Raw genomic sequence first — 9021 nt, 5'->3', positions numbered from 1 at the left:
TGTTGTTGTGGCGGATTTTATTTGTCAAACAAAATTGTATTTGTCAAAGAGGTACGGTCCAGTTCCCTACGTTTCTTCCTCAATCTACACTAAAGCAGAGTAAACTAGAATGCTATCTGGCCCTAAATAGAGAATACACTGAGTACTGCTCAGAACGAGACAAATGTTAACTAGATGCTGACAGTGAGCACAACCCCTCCCCCCTCCCCAATAATACTAGGCCAAATTAACTTGGGTTGGGGTTGGGGGATTACGAACTGCCTTGCAAGACAGACATGTAATTAATTTTTCATTTAGCACCTTAATAATTAACTCAAGCAACTGTATGGGGTTCAGTCAAAAACCTGAGTACACCCCAGAAATGTTTTAAAGGGAAGACAAATACCCCTGGAAAAAGTACTAAAAGTACTACTTTGGTAATTACAAGTAAAAGTTCTTATTGCAACATTTACTTGAGTAAAAGTACAAAAGTAACAAAAGTAGAAATGACACTTTGAAAATAGCAGATCTACAAGCTCACAAGCTTGTGTAGCTATATGGCTAAAGTTAATGTGTGTGTTTGTGATGTGATTAAAAATCTACAAAGTAACTAGTATAAACTAAAGTTTTAAAATAATTGTAGTGGAGTACAGGAAGCATTGCCTATGAGATGTAGTGGAGTAGTACATGCATGTTTTGCATACAATTACATGTAAACACATAGTAAGACAAAAAAGTAGTGGAATAAACAGTGCAAATTACAATTTGCTATATGCCAGCTATAGGAATAGTATAGAGTAAAGAGCTCTGGTCTGACACCTACTGTCCACCTACTATTACACAGTGGGTGAAATAAAATAAGTGTTAACCACACCCCTTAAGGCAAAACCACACCCCTCGGGGGAGTGGCCCCCAAGGTACCTATGAGCCAGTGACATCCATAGGTACCTCCCTGGAATGAACGAATGGAACTGGACCGTAATTGAATGTATTATAGTCATAGGAATATAAACAGCGGCGTCTTCTAAACCAAGGAGGGTTGTTGTTGGGCACTTTGTGTATACAGAACACAGAGACATATAATCCATCAAAACATAGTAGATTAGGATTAGACGTTTAGAGGTCAAGTTTACATTATTGTCAGGCTTACAGTTTAACATATTTTATACATTAGGTGTGATGCGATGACAACATGACAACGTGTGTGTGTGTGTGTGTGTGTGTGTGTGTGTGTGTGTGTGTGTGTGTGTGTGTGTGTGTGTGTGTGTGTGTGTGTGTGTGTGTGTGTGTGTGTGTGTGTGTGTGTGTGTGTGTGTGTGTGTGTGTGTGTGTGTGTGTGTGTGTGTGAGAGAGAGAGAGAGACACACCAGTGTTCTGTGTTTTGTCACAGCTCTTCTGTACCCAGCATGCATCTTGGTCTGAATATTTACTTAACAAATAAACGGCAGATACACTGTGTGTGTGTGTGTGTGTACAGGCGTGCTTGTGTGTGTCTGTGTGTGTGTTAATTACTTCCTGGGACATCTAACGATTTTTTCTCTTCCTCTGATTGGTGGTTACCATGGTTACCCTCGTTAATTAATCCTCCTGGGCCTCGGTCGTTGGTTGTTAACCTTTGACCTTGATCTCTCCTCCCCATTGTCTCTTCTCCCCTCCCCTCTCCATTAGTGAGAGTGTGTGTGTGTGTGTGTGCATGTGCGTTGTGCGTGTGTGCGTATTCCATTGGGCGTGGATCTTTGACCTGTAATCTTTTTACTGTTGCGTTCATGACTGGATCTCGCTCCATGCTCACGTCTCCGTTCCCAGCAAGCCTTCCATTAGCATCTGTTAAAGTTCTCTGTTAAAGTTCTCCGTCAGCGAGGTCAGGAGGTAACGCTTTGGGCACCGCTGAGAACAAACATGGTTGAACAAACAGGTTGAAGTCGTGTACGCAGATAGACATGATGCTTCAACCTGACAGAGATATGAGGTTTCAGGCCGACCTTTATGTAAGTGCAGAGTGCAGACGTTTACATTATCTACACAAGCTAGAAGTAGATTGGATTTGTGAAGCGACCCCGTCTGCTTCACGCCTCCCTGAACTCCACCTGTTCAAGTATTTGTTGTAGGAATTACAAAATCTGATGTGTCGGGGGATGAAACCACAATGGCAAATACGGTCCAATACTTTTGAGCCATGTCCATGTTAGATTTCACATTAATACCATAATGTTGGCTATTCAAAAATAGCAGATCTGCAAGAAAAAAAATATATATATATATATCTTTGAACTTCCGATTTAGAGAGCGTTTGCAGAATTTCTATGAGCGTGGGGTGAATTGTTTATAACCAGCATTATCAGACGAAAGCAGTGGGTTACCGAAAAGAGTAGCGCCCTTTGCAGAGAGCCCAGCTGCTTTCACCCCAGATGATCACCCTGTAACCTGCAACCACCATGACAGGTTTCATAGCAAATGTTGATTTAGTTTTATCCATAGTATTTTGAATAAAAGGTAATTTAGTCATATTATAGTCATCTAAAATGTTTTAGTTTTATAGTCTATATGTATAGTTTTAGTCTGCTAAAAAAATCGTAACATTTCAGTCGACTAAATGCACAGTTGATTTTGTCGACAAAAATGTATTTTGGCGGTGCCTTGATGGCATTGCAGTATAATTTTTTCAGAATATGTCTTTTGAATGACATAATTTAGTCTTAGTCCTATTTAGTCTTCTGACTAAATATCAAAAACCTTAGTCGACTTAGTCGTTGGCTTACAACGTGTCGTGTCGCGATGCGATGTAAGCTTGTAGATCTGCTATTTTCAGAGTTCTACTGGATCTCTTCTTCACTAGTCCCTCCATAACGACATTTTCATTATATTTCAGTCATTTTGGTCAACATAGTTTATAGTTTTTATTTATTTTACTTGGTTTCATCAGTGAAAAAAGGGTAGTGGACGAACATTTTTCAGCATGGTGTTAGTCTCTCCATCGTCGCTTCCAGTCATCCCGGTTCTGGCCAGCTCGTTGGTGCTTTTGTGCTCCTGCGTCGTTCTTGAGTACATCCACATAGGTTAATGTGGGATGTCCTCGTGACCGGTGCCCATGTGTTGGTTCCCACAGCACCAGTTTTCTGGCTGGCAGCTCTAGGGCGGCGGTGGCTCGGGGATAGAATGACTGGATCGTAAACCGCAAGGTTGCCAGTTCGAACCTGCGCTCCCCCAGAGTTGGTGTCGAAGTGTCCTTGAGCAAGACTGAACACCTAATTGATCCCGATGTGCTGGTCGGTGCCTTGCATGGTTTCCACCGCCATCAGTGTATGAATGTGTATGTAAAGCGCTTTGGATAAAGGCGCTATATAAACGCACCATTTACCATTTAGGTGTCTTTGGGCTCATTCTCCTGGCTGATATGTTCGGGCTCACCCTTGGCATTCCATCATACAGATTCATGTTGGTAACATGTGTGCTCTTGCTGATGAGTAAGAGTTGAGTACTGCACGCAGCATTCTGGTGTAGCACTACTAGCACCCATCTAGGGACTCTGCTAGGGTTAGGCTTCACTGGGTCCTGGTGTAGCACTACTAGCACCCATCTAGGGACTCTGCTAGGGTTAGGCTTCACTGGGTCCTGGTGTAGCACTACTAGCACCCATCTAGGGACTCTGCTAGGGTTAGGCTTCACTGGGTCGTCCTGGTGTAGCACTACTAGCACCCATCTAGACACTCTGTTGGGTTAGGCTTCACTGGGTCCTGCTTCACTGCCGTATAGGAGAACAGACTCTACCGTTGCGTAGAAGAAACTGAGTTTGAGTTTGAGCTGAGTAATTAGTCGTCAAAATTGACACAGCTGCAACCAAAAAGTTGTTCGGCATCCAACGCATTCCTTTTCAACTGCAGTTCCCAATGAGACAATTTATTTGATTGGTAATTGAATACAATTTGTATTTAAAGTTACAAATTTAAGTTAAATTAATTGATGATTCATTTAGATAAAAGGATGGTATAAGATGTCCTGTTTGTTCTCTCCTTTGTTTCAAACAAAGCAACAGCTGAATCAGATTATGATGTGATTATGAGATATATATAATAATACTAAATATACTACTTATTATGCTATATAAATTACGCAAATTGCTTTACTTTGTGCCTTGAGCTTCTAGATTAATACATTTTAATATATAGCAAACGCTATCACAACAAAAAATGGCACATGCATGCTTTCCTGTAATGGGCTACAACTGTGTGTGCGTGCGTCCCATCAGCAGAGCACTATGGGTACTTATGAAATATAAATTCATAATTCCTGAATAAATAAAACGACTTTGCCCAGAAAAAGAAACCTTACAAAGTCTCTGCTCTGTTGCCTCATCCAAACAACACACGCGCGCGCGCACACACACACACACACACACACACACACACACACACACACACACACACACACACACAGTCTCTCTCTCTCTCTCAGACAGGGGAATCTTGAAGGGAGAAGTTATGTTCGTAGGAATCACCTGGTTGCTAGGCAACAGCGTAGTACTGCCTTGATGGCCTGATTACTTCCGCTTGCTGTGTGTGTGTAACCGTGTCCCCATTATTTTTATTTACAGTTCATATGTGGTTGTGTGGGGGAATCCCTGTGTGTCTGTGGACGTGCATGTGTCTGTGACGTGCGTGTGTGATTTGAGGAGGAACTAACGTGAGGACATTGTTGAACACTAACGTTACCGCACAGAGGGAGGTCCTTAAGAGCTTACCCTCTCCTCCTCTCCTCTTCTCTCCTCTCCTCTCCTCTCCTCTCCTCTCCTCTCCTCTCCTCTCCTCTCCTCTCCTCTCCTCTCCTCCTCTCGGTGCCAGTGTTCGTTGGGCACCAGTCCAGTCCCTGGCATGGTGCCAGGGTCTGTCCCGCCCAATCTTGACCAATCTCTGGGCAATGAGACAGCAATCAATGGCATGCCAACGTCATCCATGCACATCTGGCCAATGGGATAGCATGCCATGCACACACCGTCGAGTCTTTTGCGACGAGTGGACAGTTTGCAAATGTGGGTCCTACATGCATTAAACCACTATAACGTTGGTCCGGCTGGTTTCGTTTTGTCCAAAGCGATTTACGTGAAATTGCATGGCTGTGCCTGCAGTGTATAGGCTTCTACCAAAACACATTGTACGTTTGTGTCGCACATGGAAAGCGACGGAAAAAGTCCACGCGTAGACAGCGCTTCTTTCACGTGACGAATATGACCATGTCATCATTTCTTGTTTTTATTTCCACACTACAACTCTGAGGTTATATTTATGACGTAGACCAATGTTGTAAATGAGTGGTATTCCCCTTTAACTGCTCTTCCCCTTTCATTGCTCCCTCGCCCTCTCGCCTTCTCGCTCGCCCCCTCTCGCTCTCGTTCTCTCGTTGTCAGTAAGTGAGTGCTTTGGTGTCAGTGTACATACACTTGTCTCTTTGTACAACACACACACACACACACAGACATGACTTATTAATCAGCAACATGAAACATTCAGAGGTTAGTTAGTCTCTGTTTAAAGATGAGAAAAGATGATTCAATCTAACTGTACACAGATACCCCCCCTCCTCCCCCCCACCACAGATATACCCCCCTCCCCTCACCACAGATATCCCCCCCCTCCCCCCACCACAGATATCCCCCCCCTCCCCCCACCACAGATACCCCCCTCCTCCCCCCACCTCTTCAGCTGATGGCCACTGAATGTTTAGCATTTCCATGTCCCTTTTCATCTTGTAGATCAGCTATTTCTTGTCTCCTTTTGAGCTTGTAGATCAGACAGACAGACAGACAACCGATCAGTGCATCAAATCACTTTAACTGAAATATATGAAACTAAAAACTATGAAAACGAAAACGACAAAAACAAATGCTCACATAACCATACTTCCTGTTATTGCACAACCCCTATTGCATTTAGCATAATAAACATGTAATTTACTCTGTGTTGTCTCCCTTTCAGCTTGTAGATCTGCTATATGTGTTTTCTGTATTTCAGCTTGTAGATCTGCTATATGTGTTTTCTGTCTTTCAGCTTGTAGATCTGCTATGTGTGTTGTCTGTCTTTCAGCTTGTAGATCTGCTATATATTGTCTGTCTTTCAGCTTGTAGATCTGCTATGTGTGTTGTATGTCTTTCAGCTTGTAGATCTGCTATATATTGTCTGTCTTTCAGCTTGTAGATCTGCTATATGTTGTCTGTCTTTCAGCTTGTAGATCTGCTATATATTGTCTGTCTTGCAGTTTGTAGATCTGCTATATGTTGTCTGTCTTTCAGCTTGTAGATCTGCTATATGTGACTTGTGTTTGTGTGTGCAGCAATTTAACAAAGGTGCAGACGTTTAGAAATCAGCAGAGAGTGATCGACGGTTTGCGCTACTCTATGCCGAATTGAAGTGGACTCGGCCACGGACTTTAAAAACGCCTGGGTTTCCGAGGCTATATCTCCAGGCCTGAGGCGTGGCCAGACTATATGGTTTTGCACCCTGACTGTCCGTCTGTCTGCCGGTTGGTTCCGTCTGTGCTAATCTGCTAATCTCCGCCGCCCATGCAGGCACGTGCAGAGAATGGTAGAGAGAGGCAGGGCCTGACATTCCCTATATAAAAGGGCACTTTTAGCAAGCTACAAGCTTGTAGATCCAAACTCTTCTCCCTTCTGGCTCCAAAACTGTGGAATGCACTTCCCATTGCAGTCAGAACTGCAGCATCACTCCCAATCTTCCGCCGTAGTCTGAAAACCCACCTTTTCAGACTCCATCATGGCCCATAGCACTTACCCCACCCCCTTAGATAGCAATTCTGTAGACTTAGATAGCATTTGATACAGACTTATAGCATGTTATGTAGACAGCATAAGTGCATTGTATGTGCTATTGTCATAGCACGTCATAGTACATATGTATAGCACTAGAATTTCGCCGGCCTTCGGCCGGCGAATCCTAGTTACATTGCAGCGCAATATGGAAAGAAGGAAATTGCGTTGACAGAGTTGACAGACTCCACTTCATGTTTCAGCTGTGTTTTTAAACTCAGTAGTGTGCCCTGCACATGTAGTAACGGATGGGTTATAAATTATTATAATAACAGAAAGTGTTTTTTATTTCTCATAAATACGCAAACATGGTGAAACAACTACAGTCACAGAGAGCAGTGCCAAGGTAGCTGCTGCCTGCTAACGATGCAAACAACAGCCTTGCCTGTCGTGTGTGTGTGTGTGTGTGTGGGGGGGGATAGCACTAATTTTCGACATTTTACTGTGTCATAAATATTTACATCTGTAGCCTATATTGTGATTACATTTGACCGTACATTTGACTCTTGTGTTATATTGTTGTGAAATATTCAGTAAAGTATTGTGGTGAAATATTCACCCCAAGTTGATAAGATATGCAGAGAATATAATACCAAGAAGGCCCAGTTTGAAATGCATTAGGCCACAGACCCCCATTTGATACCATTTGCTCTCTGGGAAAATCAGGGTCCATTTGGTTCCATTTGTATGCTCTTGGAGTATGATGACTGTGCTAACAGTATTATCATAAAATATGTCTCAGTTTGAAGATTCAAAAAAACATATTTCATATGTGTGAGCTTGTGAAGTAGAACGTTCAACCTAGAGACAGTGTTGCCAAGTCTGATCATTATAAGATACTTTGGACTTGTTTATCTATTGGTAGTCCTTGACATGGAAATGTTTGAGTTCCACTGCTCTGAAACAACATTATAGACAACAAAGTTTGACAGTCAACACTATAATTGATTATTTTAAGACTAATTTCCGGACCATTTCTGATTTACCTACTTTGAACTGGACTATTAACATTTTTATAGACCTGGTTGCTTGTTTCACTCTCACATCCACGATATGTGGCAACCCTGGTCCCTGGTTTGTTTTGGTTTGCGTGTGGACAGTGGATGTTTTTGAGTGTTGCTTTAGCATCTTTAGCACAGTAGCTATCAGAGGCTGCAGCAGCTGCTGCTGTCATGAAAACGCAAGTTTCTGTCCCAGAAGCTCACGTTAGGTCTGCGCACACTGTACGTTGCTATCTATCGCTATGGCAACCTGTCATCAAATGCTGCTAACGTTGTGATCAGCACTGTTAGCATGTGTGCTATCAGGCAAAAGCTGAGATAGATATAAAACTACTGGCCAAAATGTCATACAAAACACAACACCTAAAATCGGAATGTGATTGTGACCTACAGACCATCATGATTTGCTTGCTGGACCTATAATTAATTTATTTGCATTAAATTGCCACTCGCCCATATAAATAAAAAGCAAGATGGCTGCCGATTGCGAGCGGAGAGACAGAGAGTAGTGACGTGTGAGCCGGGGGCGGGCCTCTGACAACAGCATGAACACAGGGCAGTGTTGCCAGGTTAGCGAATTGTAAGCGAGTTGTAGTGTGTGTAAGTAGGCTGGTTAAAAGGCCTTGTTTCTGCCCGTGTTGGGGCATGTCAGTTTCTGTCGACCAGTTTCTGTCCACCGCTTTTGGCACGTGACCAACTTAAGAATTGTTAAATTAGATAGTAGTATAGATGTATAGCTTATATGTATAGTTTCATTATAGATATTCCACTGTTACTTTCTTAGTTTACGCATGTTTCATGATAAATGTTTTTATGTGATGTATACCCATGCTTTTTTGTTCTTGCTTAATGTAAGTCGCTCTGGATTAAGAGCGTCTGCTAAATGCCTAAATTGTAAATTGTAGATCAGCTGTTTTCCGAGGCGGAAACCCCACACTGTTGGTTAGCCACTGGAGATGTGGTGTATCCATCCATCCATCCATCTTCAACCGCTTGTCCGTAGTCGGGACGCGGGGGCAACAGCTCCACCAGAGAGCTCCAATAATAGTGACTTCCTCCTGGGGGATTCCGAGACGTTCCAAGGACAGTGAGTCAATGTGCATGCGACATTTCTAAAACAATTTCTATAGTTACAACTCAAAATGCTGCATTCAAGTCCAGGAAGGAAGTTTCGGAAAAAAGGCAATTCTCTTCAATGGGTAATATGGCATGGAGAGAGAGAGG

This window comes from Protomyctophum bolini (genome assembly GCF_963924005.1).
Source record: "Protomyctophum bolini genome assembly, chromosome: 3".
Taxonomy (NCBI): Eukaryota; Metazoa; Chordata; class Actinopteri; order Myctophiformes; family Myctophidae; genus Protomyctophum; species Protomyctophum bolini.
The sequence above is the reverse complement of the archived record's forward strand: the minus strand, read 5'-3'. Positions refer to the sequence as shown.